Below are 22,697 nucleotides of genomic sequence, written 5' to 3' on the forward strand. Positions count from 1 at the left end.
CAAACGCTAAACAAATAAAATAAATTTTTAAAAAATGAAGTCTTCGTTTTGTAAAAGGCTCACTTGCTTTTCATGAAAAACAAAGCCTGGGATTTGTCATCCGCCATCTTGCAAAAAGCAAAGGGCAGGCTGTGTGTCTTACCAACAGATCTCGGAGGACTCTCGTGCTGAGGGAAGGCTCAGCGAGGATTCATTCCTTGGGTCAGAGAGGTGACACGTCTCAGACAATTTACAGCAGCCATTTGTCATTCCACTGGGACACTCTGCCCTCTCCAGGGACACGCACTGGACAGGGGTTACTTGTGAGTCCCCGAGGCAGGTCCATTAGGCAGGGTGAGAACAGGACTCCGGAGGGGGCCCTGCTTAAGAGGCACTGGGGTGTAGGCACAGAAAAAATGAACCCCCCCCCCTCCCCACCCCTCCAGGCCTCGGATTCCAGGCTCTGGACCTCCGTCTCCTCATCTTCAGTGAGACAATAATCTTTATCTGCTCCCCACCCCTGCTAAAGCTCGCTGGGTCCAGGGCATGCTTGGAGGGGGCACTGACCTCATACCTCTGTGCTGAATGCTACACACACCCTTGCCTGCGCCACAGAGTAGAGACGGAGGGTCACAGAGAGATCCAATGACTTGCTTCAGGTCACAGCCCCTCCCACCTCCGCATGGCTGGGTTTTGGGAACACTCATGCACTGTAAGGATTGGCTGAAATAACTTCCTTAATTTTCACCCTTTTCCTAGAGAGATCCTGTATCCAAGGGCCCTGAGATTAAGGCTACATTTTTTCCTGTTTGCATTTACTGTTTTAAGTAATTGTAGTTATTGGGGTTTACAGTTGTTTTTATTACTATTATTATTTTAAATATTTATTTATTTTGAGAGAGAGAGATAGAAAGCACAAGCAGGAGAGGGGTAGAGAGAGAGGGACAGAGAGAATCCCAGGCAGGCTCCTCAATGTCAGTGCAGAGCCCAACTAGGGGCTTGATCCCATGAACTGTGAGATCCTGACCTGAACCGAGATTAAGAGTCAGATGTATAACCGACTAAACCACCCAGGTGCCCCCACAGTTGTTTTTAAATAATTTCATTTACTGTACAAAAGAATTTACAGTTGTTTTTAAATAGTTGCATTTATTGTTTTAAATAATTTACTGGAAAACTGATGAGTATTCTATGTAGAACATTTAGACCATACAGACAGACAGAGAAATGACAAGGAAGATCATCTATAGTCACACCACCAAGAAATACTGCTATGGACATTTTAAAGGACATCATCTGGCTCTTTTTACTATGGTTCTTAATCCACTCACCAGTTTTTTTTTTTCCGAGAGAGAAAGAGAGAGAGCATGGGCAGGGGAGAGGGGCAGAGGCAAAGAGAGAGAGAATCTTAAGCAGGCTCCATGCTGAGCACGGAACCCAATACAGAGCTCAATCTCAGGACTGTGAGATCACGATCTGAGCCCAAATCAGGAGTCGGGTGCTTAACCAACTGAGCCACCCAGGCGCCCCATTCACTAAACTCTTATTACCACTTACTTATTACCTCAGGCGAGGTCCTAGGCACAGGGAATACAATAATAAATAAGACGTGATACCTGACCTCTAGAAGCTGTACATGGAGACACACACCCATACACGCACACACTCACACACACTTATACACGCTCAGTTTGGATTGGTTTTGACTGTTACTCAACATAATGATCACACTGAACATAATGTCTTGGAATGTTTTTCCCCCTCACTTAATGTATTATAAACACGTACCCTTGTGATTAAGTAATATTTCACAGACCATCTAAATGACTATACGGTGTTCCATTCTGTGAATGCACATCATTTATTTAACCAATCTATTGTTAAACGTTTAGGGCTTCAGTGAAAATCTTTGAAGTTTGATCTCTGTACACATCTATGGCTATTTCTTTAGGCTAACTGGGAGCAGATCCTGGGTCAAAAAATGTGATATTTATTGCTTAATCCTCCAGATTACATATGCCAGCTTTCTCTCCCCTTGGCAGGGCAAGAGATTTCATGTCCCCATGCCCTGCAGCACTGAGCAATGTCAGCTTTTCTTTCTTATCACTTTTTTAAAAACCTTTCTGATGTACTGGTTCCCCCCCTCCCCAACCCTGCTATCTGAAATCTAGGGGTGACTATGCAAACCCACTGAAATGGCGTCAAGCAGAGAAGCAATTACCATTAATTTAAATGGAAACATTTTTTAGCCTTTCCAGACCCAAAACATAATCTCTCTTAGGCATCTTGCTAACAGATGCACAAAATAAATCGGGACGAAGCCCGGATGCTCACAGACACGGGTCAAAGCTGGCAGCCTGATGCTGAGATGCTAAGCGTGGTTCCGGGGAAGGAGCTTGGCGGGGCCCCTCCGCCCCTATAGCAGCTTGATTTGCCGGAAAACGAAGTTGAAACACTATTCTGGCTTTTCGCCATTTTTGGTATAAGTGCAAATCCTGTTCAGATTCCTTTCCGTTAGCAAAAACAGCTACTGACGTAGGTCTTTCATAAATGTAGAGGCAGAATGCGAACTTTCAAAAGCAAGGGCATACCTACAACTTCACATTTACAGAGATCGCAAGAATAGTACAAAGAACCCCGCCTGTGCCCAGATTTTCCAAGTGCCACCATTTCCTCCATTTGCTCCTCTTCTCCTCCCTCACCTCCTCCCTCTTTTTTTTGTGAATAATTAGAGTAAGTTGCAGGCTTCATGACCCTTTACCTCAAAAAATTTCAGTGTGTTTCCTAACCACCTTTGCATAAACTGCTGTACAAGTATGAAAAATCAGTAATTTAGCCTGGATACAATACTGCTTTTTATTTTTAATTTGTTCTTAATTTTTTTAACTGTTTTATTTATTTTTGCAAGAGACAGCATGAGTGGGGGAGGGGCAGAGAAAGAGGGAGACACAGAATCTGAAGCAGGCTCCAGGCTCCGAGCTGTCAGCACAGAGCCTGATGAGGACCTCGAACCCACAAATCATGACTTGAGCCAAAGTCGGATGCTCAACCGACTGAGCCCCCCAGACGCCCAATACTGGTATTTTCCAACTCCTATTTAAAATTTACCAATTATTTCAATAATGTCCTCTCTAGTCGTGTGTGCGACCCAACTCCCACTCCAGGATCCAAATGCAGGGTCTCACGTTGTGTTTGGCCGGCTTGACGGGCCCAAATGACATCTTGGTGTTATCTTCATTTCTTTGATTTCTGGCAAACCTGGCTTGTTCACAAGTGGAGCTCCTCGTGCCCATCGCCTGCCCCTGGCGCCTGTCTCTTGTGCCTGATGGGACCTCCTTCTGTCATCGCTATGGAGCAGCAGCTCGGGAAACAGACAGGACCTTTCACAAGCAGACCCTGGCCTGGAAAAAAGGGTGACTTGCTGCCCCCTGGGTCCTCCTCAGGGGCCCCCTGTCCGCGATCAGCCTTTTGGCCAGGGTTTCTGAAATAGCGCAGCTGTCCACTCCAAGCAGGGACACTCCATCCATCCTTTCGAACTCTGGTGAGGACGAACACCATTCCTGTTTGGGTTTGGGTTTGACGTTTCCTGAGGGATGTGACTCCCCCGGCCCCCCACCCCCCAGCCCTGGTTCTGTTTCTCAGAGGCCACCTGCTGAGTGTCAGTTGATCACTGTCTGCTCCAGCGGGTTCCTGGCATCCGAGGCCAGTGTGTGTCCCGGGAGAAGGGCGCGTGCGCAATGGAAAGCATGAAAAGTCCAGGACGTACTACTGGTCCTGAACGAGGCCCTGCCTGCCTGACCTGACAAGCCCCTGAATGCAGCCAAGCCAGCAAATGCTGAATCTCACAGATGCTGAGACACCAGCAGGGAAACCACAGCCAATGCCCCTGTGAAACGTGTCGCTTCTAAGTGTCATTTTGTGTGTGCATTTTATCCATCAGTTCTCCCTCTTTTGTGCACTCATGAAAAGGAGACTGTAAGAAAAAGGAACCTCTTCAATATTCAGGGTCTATTTCTTTTTTAGTAAAAAAATTGTTTAATGTTTAATTATTTTTGAGAGAGGGAGAACGAGACAGAGTGCAAGCAGGGGAGGGTCAGAGAAAGAGGGAGACACAGAATCTGAAGCAGGCTCTAGGCACTGAGCTGTCAGCACAGAGCCTGACGCGGGGCTCAAACTCACAGACCATGAGATCATGACCTGAACTGAAGTCAGACGTTTAACTGACTGAGCCACCCAGGCGCCCCAGGGTCTATTTCTGAATCACCTTCATTTTTTTCCTTCTCTCAGGTCTTAATTCTTCCTAATAAGAGAAAAATTAAATACACAAACTTAGAGGAAATAGGATGATGAATCCCCGGTAGTTACCATCATGTCTGGTCTCCTCACACCCCTCCCAGATTAGCAGAGAATAGACTTCAGACATCGTATAGTTTCCTTTATAAATATGTCAGTTTGTGTCTGCAAAAGATGGGGTCCCTTTGTTTTTAACATCATCCTAATATCCCATCTAATAAATAACAATGATTTCTAAGTATGAATGTCAACGTTTCAATGCTCTGTTTCTCTATCGTCGCTTTGTCCAATCAGGACCCAAAGGAAGCTGACCCTTTGCATTGAGTTGATGTGTCTTTAAGTCTCTATATGAGGCTCCCTCTTTTTTCCCCTTGCAATTAATTCACTTGTGGAAGAAACTGGGTCACTTGTCCTGTAGAGGTTCTGTGTTTTGCATTTAGCTGATTGCATTTTTGTGCTGTCTTCTCATACATATACATCCCCTCTATTTCCCGCAAACTGGAGGTAAGACCTAGAGGGGTATTGGCAATTGAAGGTAGGCTGTCTCCAAGATGCCTCTCAGTCACTATCAATTTCCCTTAAAGAGGGTTGGGAAAGGGTAATTGATGATTACAGAGATTGGGACAATACAGCTTCAGCGCAGTTCCTGGCCTGCCCCTCGGCGGGACATGGGCCCCTCTGGGCTCAGCAGGGCAGCCGGACCTGGGGTCTCAGGCCTCCTGCACGGTGCGGACATTCTGGAATCGGGTAACAAGGCCTCCAGGGGACACAGGAGGAATCTCTGGTTGGCAGTGAGCTTGGCCCTTTCTCTAACCTGGGGACGGAAGACAGCTGGTCCCCCAAGTACCAGGAGATCCCCGCTCCCTGAGTTAGACCCTCAGGGGTGGGGGCTGTGACAGTGACCCCCGGGGGTGGGGGCTGCTAAGCAGACTTTCCTGATGGTGTTTAGATCCACCTGGTTCCTCCACTGGAACATTTGTTCCCAAGGCCCCCAGGGAATGCTAGCTCCTTTCTTAGGGAACTCCAGACTTCCTGTGCTGTTCCCAGCTCCCAGATAGTTACAAAGGGCTTTTGTCTTCTTTTTCTTCCCTCTGCCAACCTCCTCCCTTCTCTCTCTGTTCTTTCCCCCTCCTCTTTAATAACCAACCCAGTCATTTTTCAATGCACTAGGGGGAGCTGCTATTTAACAGAACCCGCAGGGACCTTCAGCACAAGGAACAGCCGCCCTCAGTCCCCTGGGGAAGGGCTGGGTTACAGCTGCGTAAATAAGCAGGGCCTTATTACCCCAAGAATGCAGACGAGGGGGCAGGAGCTCTGGGTTCAAGTCCTGCTCTGCCACCACCAGCCACAGACAAGCTCCTTCTCTCCTCTGGCCTCAGAGGTACATGGTCCTAAATCTCTCGATCCTGTCACATTTCCACGGTGGATATGGCCAGGTTACCCTCCCTCTCTGAGCTGACCTCACCAGCAAAAGAAGGCAGAGAGTCCCTGCACCACAGGACTAAGTAAGATCGTGCTCTCGGCGCAGAGGCCAGCGCAAAGGAAACACTCGGTAGTAGTATTATTTATACAGATAAGATTGGCCCAGGTAACTGCTTTCCCTCTCCGGTCTGAGAGGGTTAAGAAGAAATCTTTATCCTGGCGCCTGGATGGCTCAGTTAGTCAAGCATCCAACCTCGGCTCAGGTCATGATTTCGTGGTTTGTGAATTCGAGCCCCGCGTCAGTGCAGAGCCTGCTTGGGATTCCCTCTCTCCCTCTCTCTCTGCCCCTCCCCAACTCGTGCTCTCTTTCTCTCTCAAAAATAAATGAATATGAAAAAAAAAAGGAGAAATCTTCACCAAATATATTGGTAAACGTGGATACCTATAAACAAATACTCGATTTGGGAAATGACTTGTGAATATATTTATTGGTTTTATGGCAAAGAGAATTTTGCAGACGTGATTAAGCCAAAGATGTTGAGATGGAGAAGACCCTCTTGGGTTATCGGGAGGCACCCAGCGTACTCAGAAAGCTCCTTATAGGGGGAAGAGCAAGACGATAGGAAAACACCAGTTGGAACGACACAGCCAAAAGCCAAAGAGCATGGGCAGCCCGTGGAAGCTGAGAAAGGAAGGGAGATCGATGCTCTCCTCAAGCCTGCCTGCTCTAGGAACGTGGCCGCACCCCTGCCTACATCTTGATTTTAGCCACGTGAGACACCCGAGTATTCCCAACCCCCAGACTGGTCCCATAAGACATTTTGCGTTGATTTAAGCCAGGAAGTTTGTGGCAACTTGTTACAGCAGCGACAGGAAGCTAATACAGACCTAGAATGGAAGGCAAGCACTTGGATGGTGAAAAAAAGAAGAAACTTTGTGCCCTAATAACAAGGGAGTTGCCCTGAACCTCCTATGTCCAGATTTCTGTTTCCTCTGTTTTCAGGGGAAAATTTATCTCATATAATACATTTTTTTTCTGGTCAATTTAATTCATAAGCTTCATACTTGACACAGTGGCAAAGGTCACTTCATCTGAATCCCAATTCTCATGGGAATTCCTCTAGTTCCATCACAAAATGTGATCTAAGCATAGAAGTTGAGATACTTTATCATGTTAAGGCAGTCTCCTTATAGCTTTAATTTTTTAGAGTTTCTAATATAAAGACCTGAATTTCATTGAATGTGCTTGGAGTATCTACTGAGATCATTGTGTGCTGGGGTAGCAGGTGGCTCAATAGCTAAAGCATCCAACTTCGGCTCAGGTCATGATCTCACAGTTTATGAGTTCGAGCCCCATATTGGACTCTCCACTCTTTGCACAGAGCCCAGTTCAGATCTCTGTCTCCCTGTCTCTCTGCCCCTCCCTTGCTCGTGCTCTCTCCCTCTCTCTTTCAAAAATAAATAAACATTTAAAAAAAAAAAAAAACCTTGAGAAAAGCAAAGTGTGCTTTTTCTTGCATGAATGTAGATTTCCATTGTTGGGATAAATCTCACTTGGTTATGTCATATTAGTCTTAACATACAATTGAATCCTAACTACTGAGAAATGTAGACATTGATTGCAGACATCAATGGGCTCAGCTAAAACTAAGGCCTCTACTATTAAGGGAAGAGAGGTAAATGAATATAATTTTGTCTGTATTCATGACCTGTCTATAGTTTTTGCTCTGTCTACCTCAGATGTTATCTAGGGTTTTTGTCGGCTTTGTAAAATTAGGTAGCTCTCTATATTTTTCTATGTCCCCCCAAAGTGTGTACATTCCTTGGGATTATTTGTCCTTTGGCAGTTTGAAAGAATTTATCCATTAAAACATCTGAGATGAAGACCTCTTTGTTATAAATTCGCCAGTTTCTTTCTTCGTATTGTTTTTCTTCACTCAGATTTTCTATTTCTTAAGTAGAAAGAGTTGGGCTTGGAGCCCTAAATTTGGGCTTTATCATTTAGTGGCTGTGTCTAGTCACTCATTCATTCATTCATTCACTCACTCATTCATTCACTCCATAGCTGCCCATTAACACCAACTAATGCCAAGTACTGCACTGAGCACTGAGGATAAGATGGTGGACAAGACAGACAAGGTCCCTGCCTTCAAAACCCTCACAGTCTCCAGACGCAGAGAGATCACTGTGGATATGGGGAAGGACCCTCTCTGGGTGGGTGGTGGAGGATGGCTGCTGCTGTTGTTTTTTGTTTTTTTTTAATGGAGAGAGATATAAGTTGCCTTTTTTTTTTAAGTTTTTGTTTATTTTGAGAAAGATACAGAAAGCAAGCAGGAGAGGGACAGAAAGAAGGATATGGGATCCCAAGCAGTTTCCATGCTCTCAGCACAGAGCCTGATGCAGGGCTCGAACCCACGACCATGAATGAGATCATGGCCTGAGCTGAAATCAAGAGACAGGTACTCAGCCGACTGAGACACCCAGACACTCTGAGGATGGCTTCTGGGGCAGACATTGTGCCCATGACTCTCAGATCCCACCTGCTGGTTCTGTGGCCCATCCTCCACCTTGACTCTGCTTCTTAGGCTTCTCACAGAGAACCTTCTAAGTTCTCCAGAGAAACTGACCAGAAAGACAGGAAGTACCTGGGGTTTCAGCCCCTCCCACAGGGGCTAGGGGCTTCTGCCACTGACCAATGCACAGAAGTACAAAAGACCAAAGCCCTTGCTTGGAGTCAGGGAAAACCCCAAGCTGTAATTTACTCTCCAGGGCTCCCCGGTGTGGGGTTGAGGGGGTGAGACCAGAGATCACACATTTGCTTGGCACGTCCCCTTTGCCTGTCCTGTTTCCTTCCCCACTCCAACACTTCCTTAATCGACTACTCACCCATGTCTCCCCACTCAGGGTTTGGCTTTATGTGAACTTGACCTAGGACAACCTCTATGAGGCAATGATCCTGAAGTTGACACCTAAAATGTGAGAAGCAGCCAGTTAAGGGAAGAGCTGGAGAGGGTTGAGTGCAAGGGGCTGGATTGGGGGGAAGAGGAGAAAAGAGCATATGCAAAGGCCCTGAGGTAGAAAGAGGCTCACTACATTTGTTTGGGAAATGGTGAGTGGGTCCATCAGGTGGGGAGGGACAAGGCAGGAATAGTGAAGGGTTTTGAATGTTGGACCAACGTCCTTAGATTTTATGCTGCGGGGAGTGGGCAGTGAGGAAGGATTTTGCGGAGAGGAGTGCCAGGAGCCGCACCGGCCTCTCTGGATGGCAATCACAGCAAGGAAATGGCAATGTTTGCACAGCTTCTGCCATGAGAAATGAAGACTAGTATCTCCTTCTGCTACTACTGGCTCATGCTGGAAATGAGCCTGCTGGTATTGACCAGGCCTCACAATATTCCTTATCAAACCCATATTCTGAACACAGTTACCTCATAAGGAAAAACATATTCCTGCCTTTACAAAAGAGACTTTAGATGAAAGCTCTATGGGCAATTGTCAAAAGGCTCTTCCTATGGGCCTTGCAGATCCAAGACTTAAGGGGTTAAGAACACAAGAGTTACAACTGAGCCTGGCCCTGAGACAAACAGCCTATTTCAGGGCAGAACATAAGTTACTACATATATCTTTGCTAATTGGTGAAGCATAGCAGTCCCTTCCTCAAGGCCTACATTCCACAAACACCCTCCCTTACACTGGCAACTGGGATGAGGATAGATAAAAGTAGCTAAAACATAAACCCAGGTGCAAAGACTGACAATTTAGGGCCCCCATGGTAGTTTCCACAAATAAACCAATTCAGAAACATTTATCTTCTTGAGGGCCAGACAGAATAACTCCTAGCTTATCTATAGACAATTTAACTTGTATGTTATGCTGTTTTTCACTATGAACATTCTGTTAATTGATATCACAAAAGGCCTCCCATTGTAAGAAATTCCTTTCTCTGACTTCATGTTGTTGCTGAACCTTAAAATAAAGACACAAAAAACCGACAGGACAGAGATGCCTGCCTGGTGATCAGAAAGAATCTCGGGGCTCTCTCATTCTCTTTTGCCGACACCGTCCATCCTTCAGGGACCCCTGGACCTGTCGGAGCCAGCGCGGCCTCCGACAGAGGAGAGGCAAGGTGAGGCCTGTGCACTATGCTGTGAACTGAGGAGCTGAGTTTTAGAGTAAATCTGACAGAAAGGTAGACCTGGTGCCTCCTTGTCCCTTCTCCACCGTTTGAGGCTCCAGGGCTGCGGTGGATGATGGGAGCCACCGGGGTTTTCAATAGAAGAGGGATTTGGCCAGATCTGCTCTTTAGAAAGGCCTCTCGGGCAGCAATGTAGCAGAGAAGTAGAGGACATCAAGACTGGGGACTGAGAGATCATGGGGTGGGACGAGTGGCCATGATCCTGGCACAAAATTATGTGGGCCTGAACCCAGTGGCTGCGGGTGTGAGGAAGCATGTTGCAGAGATGAGGAGATAAGCTGAGCATTATAATGGAATGATTTTAATTCGAAAAGCAAGGGGCGCCTGGGTGGCTGAGTCTGCTAAGTGTGACCCGTGGTTTCTGCTCAGGTCATGATCTCATGGCGTGTGAGTTCAAGCCCTGCATCAGTGCAGAGCCTGCTTGGAATTCTCTCTCTCTCTCTCTCTCTCTCTCTCTGTCCCTCCCCCATTTGCTCTGTTTCTCAAAATAAATAAGCTTAAAAGAAAAGTAATATGTAAAGATACGGTTATGAAGAAATCATTTGGAAAAAAAAGAAAAAAAGAAATGATTCAAGCTCAGGACTTGAACCCAGTGAGCAAGTTCACCTCTCTGAGAGGCAGTTTCGGCAGCTGTGAGATGAGGCATCCCTGCGCCTAGGGGACCCTTGGGAGGAAGAGACAAGACTTCTCCATGTCCCTCCTCTCTCATCTCTCCAAGTTGAAAGGGCTGACCCAGAAAGACGTTTCCAGAGCTGCCTTTCAGCGCTGACGTTCTGCAGACCGTATCATCCCACAAACCCAGGAGCAGAGAGCATGAAAGCCCTGCCTTTGAAGAAGCGCGCTTCCCAAGCAAGCAGAGCACAATTGCAGTCTAAGGCGTTAAGTGGGTTCTGAATGGCTGCAGCGTGATTAAATTCACCACTTAACCAAATTGCTTTCTATTGCTTGATCAGATGCAATTGCAAGGAGATAAAGGGGCTTAATGTGAAAAGCGTGGCTGGCCTGTCTGACTAATGAATTAACTGTTCCCTTCCCCCTGTGTAGCTTTTCACATGCTGTCCTGCTCCCCCTGACCCCCCACCCTTCCCTGGTTGGAGGTCACCGGGGTCAGGGATCACCAGGAAGATGGCCAGCATGGGACCTTACTGCATGAAGTCTTGGCCTTGGCAATTCCCCTTGAGCATTTTGTCCTCACAGCTGATAATGGTCAGGCTAGTCAGAGACAGCATGGGGGTGGTGAAAACAATGCTCACTCATAGGTTGGGTGCAGGACGTCCCACTTATCAGTGAGGGCTTCCAGCAAGAGACTTACTCATAGTCTGAGCTCCAGCCCTAAGTAGTGATGCACACCAGGAGCTTTGCTGGGAGAATAACCCCTTTCAAAGAGAAGGGGTGTGTCAAATGCTGTGAAAAGTCAGTAAGCTGATGACTGGGACTTGACTGCTGATTTAGCAACATGGAGGTCGTTGGTGACCAGTGGCCAGCTTTGTCCAACACAGTTTCAGTAGAGCAGTGAAAGCCTGATTGGAGTGGGTGCCAGACAGCCCAGGAGGAGGGGAAATAGAGACTGGTATAGTGACCAACTTTCTGAGGAACTATAATGAGAAGTAGGGGGTGTGGGATTGAGGGAGGTTATTTTTATTTTTATTTTTTGAGGTTTCGTTCTTAAGATTGGAGAAATTACATGTTTATATATTGAAAGGAACATTCGTCATCCATCCACTTACTCATCTACTTACCTAGGCACTCACATACCCACCCATTCACTCACCCACCCATCCACCCACTCACCCACCCACCCATCCATCCATCCATCCGTCCATCCATCCATCCATCCATCCATCCATCCATCCATTCATCCATCTATCCATCCATCCATCCATCCATCTATCCATCCATCCATCCACTCACCCATCCACCTATCAACTCGCCCATCCATCCACCCACCCATCCATCCATCCATCCATCCATCCATCCATCCATCCATGCACTCACCCACCAGCACTTCCTGAGTATCCCTATGTGCTGACCCTGAGTTGGGAGCTGGGACAGAAAAGCCATCTGACCTGAAGGGCTCACAAGCTAATAACGGGACACAGACAAGTCAATGTCAGTAATGGTGGAGTATAATAAGAGTTGTGACCAGGAATGTGCAAGGAATTATGAGAGCAAAAGAGATGGAATGCCTAGAGAATTTAGGGAGGCTTCCTAGGGGAGGTTGATATTTGGGCTGGGTCTTAAAGGAAAAATACAAGTTTGTCTTGTAGACAAAGGAAGGGTGGCATGTGGCAAGAGAGAGGAGTCTTGGGCAAGGGCAGAGACGCGTGGAAGTGAGGAGAGCTTGATTGGAGCAAGGTTTAAAGGGCCTGCACCCCTTCTTTGCAGACATGAGGAAGCCAGTGAAAGCTGTTGGCAAGAGGGTGACACAATCACGTCCGACACAATCCCCAAATCATAGTTTTTCGGAACAGGGGGTGGCCTGGAGGATGGGCTCAGGTGTGGGAGGAGGGCATGGTCTGTATCCAGGAGGTGGCTGGCGCCATGGGCATGAAAGAGAACATAGAGAAGGATGGAGACGGGGCACCTGGTGGCTCAGTACGTTGAGCGTCCGACTTCGGCTCAGGTCAGATCTCATGGTTCATGGGTTCGAGCCCCGCATCAGGCTCTGTGCTGACAGCTCAGAGCCTGGAGCCTGATTCAGATTCTGTGTCTTCCTCTCTCTCTGCCCCTCCCCCACTCAAGCTCTGTCTCTCTCTGTCTCAAAATAAATAAACTATAAAAAAAAAAGAGAGAGAGAGAAGGATGGAGAGCGTGAATCTAAGGGCGAGTCTGAGGGGACACTGGCCTGGAGAGAGGGTGAGGAAGGGGAACGATCAAAGGAGGAGGCCCCTCTGCCGCCCCGGCCCCTGGTCCAGCCGGTCTCAGCCTGGTGTCCGTGCCCCGCCTCTTCCTCCTTCTGTCCCCCTCACATCCTAGGACCTAGAAGGCACCCTGCCAGCCACTCCCACGGCAGGGGCTTCTCTCCTGGACACCCCCAGAGACCAGAGGGGGGAGCTCACTACCTGCGGGGACTCTCTTTGCCCCTGGGAAAGGGTCCGTCTCCCTCCCTCCTGCTCCCCCACTGGGCTCCAGCCTGGCCCCTGGCATCCAGAGCCGGAATTCTCCATTTGGGAAAGAAACGATAATCCGTGTGTTTGCAAACTGAAAAAGTAACGCAGGCTTGTTTTATTTCTTTATTTTTTAAATTTCCGGTTATTACAGTTTATGTTGAGAGAGAGAGTGAACGTAAGCAGGAGAGGGGCAGAGAGAGAAGGAGAGAGAGAATCCCGAGCAGGCTCCACACCGTCAATGCAGAGCCTGACTCGAACTCACCCAAGCATCCAGATCATGACCTGAGCCGAAATCAGAGTCTGACCCTCAGCCGACCTCCACCGACCCAGCCACCCCAGGTGCCTCTGCCTGTTTTCGTTTTTAAGTCAAATGATACAGAAAGATAGGAAGAAGATGAACGTTACCTACAGTCCCATTCCCCAGAGAGAAGAGTTGTTTACATTTTGCTGTGTATGCTTCCAGAATGTTTTCATTGATGGGCACATGTGTGCGCCCACACACACTTGTTTTGTTAAATAAAAATGGCAACACACCATACACACTGTTCTGAAGCGGCCACCGCTTTTCACTTACACTGGGAGAATGTTTCCCTGTCGGCACACCAAGATCTCCATCGTTTTTTATTAGCTGGGGCATAGTCTGTGGTGAGAAAGGGCCTTGATTTGATCACACCCCTCTGACAGACTTTTAAGGTTCCACCCCTCCAAGCCACTTTTCTTATTATAAATGATGCTCTGTGCACATCCGTATTCATAAATCTTTGAACAATAAAACTGGGCTGTTTGAACTTGCAGGTTAATATGGCCCTCCGGCTCACGTCATGAAGGAAATTGATTTTTATTTTCAAAGTCAATGGCGATGAAATGGACAATGGTTGCCAGGCAACCTGTGAGCCCGGGGAATCAGAGTGGAGGCCAGAGTGAACAGCAGCCTCCACCCCCAGCCCAGGAACCCAGAGCCTCTCAGGCCCTGGGGTTGGGTGATGAGTACCACCCCACACCCGCAGCCCTGTCCCCCAAATAAACATTTAAAACTATGGTTAAAATTTTTTCTTAAAAAAAAAAAAGTAGCTTTGGTCCATGTCCCATCACATGTGACTGCAACCCCCCTCTCTGGTCTAACACCTGTCATCACTCATGACACCTCTACCTGAGAAGCAAATCAAAGAACCCACCATAGCGATACCCCCACCATGGCCATCACCAAGCCTCCTGCACTCGTGCAGAGGAGAAGCAGATGAGCCCATGCCGTGGTGTGGCTCGGGCAGGTGGGCCTGAGCTTGTCTCTTCGGGGTCCCGCTAGCCCCTTAGCTCTGGGGGAGGAGTGGAGGCAGCCCCCCACGCAGTGGAAGTGATGGTGCTATTTTGCTCTGGACGAGACTGACTCACACCGAGTAGGGTGGATGAGCCTTTCTCTCCCGGACAGCAGGGGTGCTAGGAAGATGCCCCAGGCAGCCACAGGTGGCCTGGTTCTGCACCCTTCAAGACAGTCCCCCCAAGTCCTTGCCTCCCACCATTCACACCCCTGTGTAGCCCTCCCTGCGCTAAATAAGGCGGACTTCAGCGGTCAATAGGATATCGCAGAAGGGACGTGAGTTCTGAGGTCGGGTCGTAAAAGATGTTGTTTCCACCTGGCAGGGTGTCGGCTCATTCTCTCTGGGGGAAGCTAGCTGCTGCCTCATGAAGACACTCAGACAGACCCGTGGAGAAGCCCATGGAGAGAGGAACCCGGACCACTTGCAACAGCCAATGTCGATTTTTCATTTGTGTGAGTGAACCACCTTGGAAGGGACCCTCCAGCCCATTCGAGCCTTTGGATGAGGCTGCAGCCCTGGCCCGCTCCCTGCCTGCCGCCTCACAGGACAGTGGGAGCCAGAGCCATGCAGGGAGCCCTTCAGAATCCCTCAGCCTCAGACACAGTGAGATAACGAACGTTTATGGTGGCTTTAAGCCTCTACACTTTGAGGTAATTAGTTCCACGCTTATAAATAGCTAATACTAATAGAATACACCCAGGAAAATGTATAGCTTGAGGGCTGTAAGTGCCTGAATGAGCCTCAAAAAATCTTTAAAACAAACACAGCTTTCACATTATGACTCAAGAATGACACCCAAGAGACATTAGCCTTAGGGAAAGCATCAGTGAGAATTCACAGCAAAAGACAGAAACTTAACACGTGAGCTTAAACAGAATCTAAGGGAGGGCTTAGCCTATAATTAGGTCATGTGACTGGGAAGGGTGGGTGGGGCGGAGTCGGCATGGTAGGAGTTGGGTTTACAAAATCCCAGACGCACCAAAGTGCAGTCATGGGTCAGGGGGGGTGTGCGGGGTCGAGGTGGGAGCTGAGGCTCAGCGGGACCAGAGTCACCAGTGTCCTCTGGACTCTGAATAGGAAGGAATGTTGGTATCAGAGACGCACCTGCGGTGCCATGAGAGCAGAGGGTCCCAACATACTTGTGGGCTTGTCCCCCCTGTCCCTCGTCTCTGTGCTGAATCTTCCATCCCCCACCCTCCACTTGCCTCCCTCCACCGCCTCCACCTTTAACATCAGTACCTCGTGAGACCCCATCCTGCACCTCTGGGCATCTCTACCTGGCCCTTACCTCGCCACGGCCAGCACTGCCCTCCTCTACCCCAAGCCTTCTGAATCACAGCAACCGAGCCATCCACTCGGTCACCTGAGTCTGAATCCTAAGTTTATCCTTCAATCCTCCCTCCTCCAAAATCCCATCCACACCCTGGCCCCCAACAAGCCCCAGATCTGCCTACAACTCTCCATTCCACCACCTCCGCCGTGCTTCAGGCCACCATCCCTTCTCTCTGGATCACAGTAATGGGCTCCCAAGTAAGTGATCTGCCTGATACTGGGCTTCCCTCCTCTTCCTCGTCTCTCTCCCTGGAACTCAATCTTCTACCTCCTCCTACTTCTCCCCCACCTCTCGGCTGGTGTTGTGCCCTCCAACTGAAATGTATTTTCCTGCTCTCATCTGCCAGCGGAAGTCCCCTTTATCCTTTAGATCTCTGCTCACATGTCACCTCCTCCATGAAGTCCTCCTAGGTGCTCCAGAGCTAATACCTCCCCCACCCCCCCCGGTGCTTTGCTGAACCTTCCACATACTGCTTTATGGAACAGCTATAAATACAGTCTCCTGAGTCAGAAATGGGATCCCAGCCCCCACCATTCACCAACTGTAGGATCTTAGGCAAAGCAAAGCCTCACTCATGCATCTGTGATAATGTAGATAACTCCTACCTCGATGCTGGTGGGAGGAGTAAACAAGATTAAGTCTGTGGACGTGATGAATCCCATCCTGACTCAGGATCCGCGTTATGGATGGGCCCGTCAAAGTCATTCAGTGGAGGACAGACTGGGCAGGGGCAGAGGTGGGGCCAGCAGTCATGAAAAGCCCTGGCAACAGAAGAAACCCGAGCTCCTCACTTCAGGCAACAGAGAGAGAGAAGTGCAGGCAGGCTGTGGGCGGGCAGCGAGGCTGGCAGAGTGGAGGGGTTGGGGGAGGTAACTGACATGTGGAGCAAATGCCAGGCACTGGGCTCGATTCTTGATCTGTATTAACCTCACTTAATATTTGCAACAAGAGGTAAGTATTACTGGCAACATTTTCACACATTTAGAAAGTAAAGTTCAGGAAGTGTCACCCAGCTGTGAGGGATGGAGGCGGGATCTGAACGCTATGCCTGCCAGACCGCAAAGCCCTTCAGCTCTGGGACACTGATTCTGTGCAGATCCAGCTGAAAGGTCTTGAGCTTGCGACCAGGTCTCCAGTCCCCAGGAGGGGAGAAAAGCAAAGGCTTGGTCAGCCTGACCCATCATGGACTATCCCCTCCCTTGTGTTGGGTGATAGACTTCTAGTAATATAACCACAGATGGGTATGGCCTTGGAGTTTCCCCTTCCCAGTTGTGGCATCAGCCCAATATTACTTACCTTTAGGTTTTAACAGGAAAACTCCCCCTACTCTGAGACCCTCCATATCATGCCTTGAATTTATATTAGAATTTTGCAGTGAGTTCTAATTCACCCCCACCTCTTGCTGGTGCCAACATACGGATTTCCCTGCCGACAGCAGCTCAGAGCTCTTAGTGCTGGATGAAGGTTTTGGAATGGGCTGGGGGTGTTGTTCCTTTTCTGGGGATAAATCCCTTTTGTTTCTCTGCTCAGCCCAGCTCAGCAGCCACCCACCTCCAGCCTCCTCAGCTAATTAATCACCCACTTTCCGTCAGCCCTGATTAGATTCATCCAAGCCCGCACCCTGAGCAGCAGGAAGTCTGATTCGGACTCCAATTAAGACAGGAAGTGGCTGATTCCGGGACGTGAAGGGAGAACGGGGGGGGGNCCGTCAGCCCTGATTAGATTCATCCAAGCCCGCACCCTGAGCAGCAGGAAGTCTGATTCGGACTCCAATTAAGACAGGAAGTGGCTGATTCCGGGGGGGGGGGGGGGGGGGGGGGGGGGGGGGGGGGGGGGGGCTGAATGGATGTTGGCCATGGAGAGGCAGAGACGAATCAGTGGCCTCCCTGGAACTTTCAGCCTTTGGAAGCCACACAGGACAAGTGTATTCATTCAATAAACTTTGAACGTACCACTTCTGTTCTCAGCACGGCAGTGAACAGCACAGACAAGGTTCCCGCCTGTCCTCATGGGGCTGACAGTCTAGATAAACAACTAGAAAACACTGTACTGTAATGATAATCACCACGATGACCAATGTGTCACCCATCCTATCTGCTAGGGTCCCACGGAGTTTTAAAGCCAGCTGTCACCTCCCCTCTGACTTTTCTCCTGCAGACAAAAGCCCCCATTCTTCCCTCTTCCATCCTCATCTGGAATATTCTTTATTATGACACGACACCTGCTTAGCACCATACTGGCCTGCCGCTCGGCTGTTTGTTATTTTCTTTTACAGAGAAGAAAAAGGAGTCGCTCAGTGAGAGGGTGGCGGAGCTGGGCCTAGAAACCAGATCTGCAGACCCCTGGTCCCAGCATTTTGGCATTGCAGGCGGCGGGGGGCTGAGACCGACAGCCCAAGGTGAAGCTCTGTGTTTGGTTGACCCATTGGGAGCCACGTGGGGATCCACTGGCTTCTTTGTTCTGTTCACATCGGAGAACTAAGCATTTATGGGACGGCTGGGAGCCGGGGATGAGGGTCCTGGCGTCTCTCACTTGGAGAGTTTGGTGGGAATGGACGAATTCAGGCGACTACGGGTAAAATGTCCTCATCTTCAAGCCGCAGATCATCCAGCCCGGCATTGATCAAACTGTCATCAACGGACCGTCTCCCATGTGAAAACCCCCAAATGCAAAACGGGCAGGACAGGAGCTGTTCTGTTCACAGGAGGCAGAGAGGGAACCCGGCCAGCACCCACCAGCCCCAGCTCACAGCACTCCCGTGAGAGCGCGGCTCCCACATAGCTTTGGAGCTGCTGATCTCATCCCGCTTCTTCTTAGTATAAATGGGTGACCCCAGGCCGGGTGGTGGGTTAGGGACAGAGCCTTTAGGGGCTCACCTGAGAAGGGCCAAGTGGAATAGAATGGAAATGCCAGCTGTGGCCACACTGTCTTGCTTCCAGACGTGGGGAGATGAGTACAGGCCTCTAGCAGGGACAAGGGTTACCCAGACTGAGAGGGCACATCTCGGTCCAGGCCCCCGGCTCTGCCATGTGCCCCCAGGGCTTGCTTTGTGTGTCAGTCCGGATGAGCTGGGTCATGCCTCAGTAACAAGTATCCTCCAAATCTCTGGCTCAAAATAACAAAAGTTTATTTCCTGCACACGTGTGCACGCGTGTGTGTGTGTGCGCGCGCGCACACACACACACACACAATCCGTTCTCAGCCTGAGCTCCTCCAGGGTCGCCGTCCCCTATGAGATGACTCGGCACTCACGCTGCTAATTTAATCTCCTGGCACTTCCTTCTCAGCACATGGCTTCACGGTTGGCCAGAGCAGGGAAGGAAATGGGGAATAAGGTCTCTGAACTGCTCTCATCCAGAGGTCAGACACATTACTTCCGCTCACATTTCTTTGACCGAAGAAAGTCCCATGGTCACATTTAATCCAAGGGGTGGGGCCGGCCTCATTAGAGGATGATGATGTATAGCCAGAAATGCGGGTGCCCTAAAATGCCAACCATGTTTCCAAATCAGCAGAGTGGGCTGAGTAATAGCCACATCATTCCTTCACTCGTTCGTTTATTTATGTATTCAACCCACTAGTGACGTAGGCTCAGAAGTCGGGTCTCCTAAGCCAAGGGTTTGCTCTCCATCTCATGCTCTGTGCCAGCCTGGCTCACATGGTGGTCTTAGTTGGCCTTCTCCCCAGTGCAGAGACTGAGACAAGGACTCAGGCTCAGGAGGTTTACTTGGAGGTGGGCTCAAGAGGCCACAGCGAGGGAGCCAGAGATTAAGACAAGGAAGCAGGGAGAGCCAACGACATGTGCACCAGCGACTCAGTCACCAACGTGGGCAGCTGCCAGGGCCCCCTGAGGCCTGGTGTAGAAGGCACTTCAGACCCTTTCCACGCGAGGGAGGCTAGAGCGCGTTCCCCACTGATGGAGGGTCGTCCCTGGAGAAGTGACCTCCGCACAGTTCACTGGGGACAGCGCTGCAGCTGATGTCGGAGCGGGGGGCAGAGGGGATGAGGCGCGGGGCGCCAGGAGCCTGCTGTGCCACCATACAGAAACCCACCGCCAACAGCCCTGCTTTGGCCAAACAACGGAGGCGAGCGCATCTAGGGACAGCTGCTGAGCTATTTTCTTCTAACCTCCTTTCCCTTTCTGGAAGGAGGTAACTCCTCCACAGGAAAACAATGAGGGAAAACAGCAGCGCTGTGGTGCCAACTGCCTCAGGCACGGAAACAGGAGGGCAGCAGCCGCAGGTGCCCAGGAGGCGGGCCCCTTGCTGGCGCTGGACGTCGGAAACACGTGATGCACAAACAGGTCTGTGAAAGCGGCTCCTGTGGTCAGCCTGTCCAGGACTTCCAGGTGACAGAAGACACCACCCCTGTCGTCGAAGCCTCCAGTGTCTCCAAGAACCTTCCGTGGCAAGAGGCGACGTGGCACAGACAGAAGAGCCCTGGCCTCAGAAGCAGATGCCCTGAGTTCAAGTCTTGGTGCCACCATTAAGCGCACGTCTGCCAAGGCTGACTTAGAGACCAGATTACTGTTTGTGCCGCGCCCCACTCAGAGCAATGGTGAGGGTTGTTAGTGGCCTTGCCTCGGACAGCTAGGCTCAGTGGCCACTGTTCTTAAAAGAAGAGGTATGTTCTCAGTCTTGCCCTGAAAACACCAGACCCCGGACTTGTAGCACACTCCTCTGAGTCCAAAGCTCCTCTGGTCCCACATTTCTGGAAGAAACCCAAAGGCAGCTCCACAAGTGGGGACACCCCCAGAAAGACTCTACACCCTCAATAGGACCCCATAAGGACATGAGGGGGACAGGATAAAGGCAGTCAGGTGGAGCAACCACATGACCAAGCCATATTCCTGGACAATGCAGAAGGCTCATAAGGTAGCTGAAGGAGCCAGGTAGTCAAGGTCAGGGCCAAAGGGCTCTTGGGCTCATCTTTGTTTTCCCATCAAGGTGATCCATTGGGTTCCTTCAGAGTCTGTGATATTATGGTCAACCAGGTCTGACAGGTCAGTAAAGGTTGGAGAGTCAGGGAAGGCTTCTGGAAAGAGCTGACCCCTGAGGTTGGACAGGTGGCAGAGGAAGTCCACCTTGTCCCCAGATACTAGTTAAACTATAACAAGTGGGCCTGGCCCACCCTTACTTACAGCAGTGAGGACTGTCCTGCTCCATCCCCTAACTTCCACTCCCTCTGGGTAAAAAGTGGTTTCTCATGGCACCCTGTCCTGCTCAAGTCCCATGACACTCCCATGTGGCCCATGGAAGCTTCCATATGAGGGAAAGAGCGTGTTGGGCAGTGGGAAGAGACCAGAGTGGGGAAAGGAGTCACGTGTCCACCCCTAGTGTTTCTCAGAGACCTCCTCCTAGCTTAAGAGCCACACACCTCGATTCTGAGTGTTGAGTACAGCTAAGCCTGTGCTTCAGAGGTAGCCTGTAAGCCTGCGCTTATTTCCACAAAGCTGTATATTAAAGCCACAAGGATGTGAAGATTGATGTGAGAATCAAGGACTGGTAAAAAGACGTGGTCTTCCCCGGTGGACATTCTTAACTCTCAGATCTGGTTACATTCAGATCACCTGGAAATCCCACGATGACGTATCTGTCCAATACCGTTTTTAGTGGGCAAAATCCTTATCTTTTCTCTGTTTCTTCATCCTGTTCAGGGCATAGTAACACTGCCTTCCTCATCAGACTGTTGTGGGATAAAAGAATTAATACATGTAAAGTGCTGAAATTAATATGACATTGTATGTTAACTGTATTAAAATTGAAATGAAAGAGATTAACCCATTCTCCTCTCTACTGAAAAAAAAATACACGTGAAGTACTTAGAAGAGTGGCTACCCCGTGATAAATTCTCAGGGAAAGTTAGTGATTAAAAAATTATTTTTAAGTTTATTTATTTTGAGAGAGAGAGAGAGAGAGAGCATGCAAGTGAGGAAGGAGCAGAGAGACAGAGGGAGAGAGAGAATCCCAAGCAGGCTCCACGCTGTCAGCACAGAGCCCGATGCGGGCTTCAAACCCACAAACTGCAAGATCACGACTTAAGCAGAAGCCAGACACTTAACTGACTGAGCTACCTAGGCACCCCAATGTTGGTGACTTTTGCTGGTAGTTGTTATGATTATTAGTAACTCATTCATCCAGGCATAGAGCCTTATAGGTGTTCAGTTGGTGTTGAATGAATGATTGAAATCAGTGCAAGTGGATTAAAAGTTAGAAGGGGAGGGTATCAAAGATTGAAGTAGACACTTGATTTGCACTTGATTGGGTCTAATTAGCTACTATGATCTGGTATCCATGGAAACTGCTGAGTGGTGAGGCTCGGAATAGGGCAGATTTCCTCTGCACAGAGTACACCAAGGTCCATGTGGGGCTTATGCACTTGGCAAGCCACAAAGAGGGCAGGTCCCTTACACACACTGTCCCTCTCTCTCTTCACCAGTCATGATCTCTTCCAGGCAGGGCCCACAGTGTGTGGACGCTCAGGAACCAGCTCTGCACAGTTGCTGGGATGCAAGCACTCATGCATTTTGTCAAAGGAATGAATGAATGTTGTCTGATTGACTCAGAAGATGGCAGGGCTGAGCCTTCAATCAGGGACCTCGGAGAGCCTTCCCCTGGGAGAGCCTGGGGAAGGCTGGGGTTAATTATCACCTCTTAGGTTAGATTAGATTAGATTAGGTGTTATGGAGTACCTGGGTGACTCGGTCAGTTAAGTGTCTGACTCATGATTTTGGCTCAGGTCATGATCTCACGGTTTGTGGGTTCGAGCCCCAGAGCTTGCTTGGGATTCTCCCTCTCCCTCTCCCCTACTTACTCTTTCCCTCTCTCCTCTCTCTCTCTCTCCCCCAAAATAATTAAATAAACTTAAAAAAAGAGAGATTAGATTAGGTATTAGAATGATCACCATTGTTCACTGAGATATAAGCAGGCCCTGTTCAAATTCAGTTTCAAAGTGATACAGAGCTTGGGTTTGGGGGTCCAGCCAACCTTGAGGAAATACTAGCTACTCCCTGGGATTCAGTTTCAGCCTGTATATATTGAACCCAATGA

The sequence above is a fragment of the Hyaena hyaena genome, unplaced genomic scaffold (genome assembly GCF_003009895.1).
Source record: "Hyaena hyaena isolate Hyena2069 unplaced genomic scaffold, ASM300989v1 scaffold_67, whole genome shotgun sequence".
Taxonomy (NCBI): domain Eukaryota; kingdom Metazoa; phylum Chordata; class Mammalia; order Carnivora; family Hyaenidae; genus Hyaena; species Hyaena hyaena.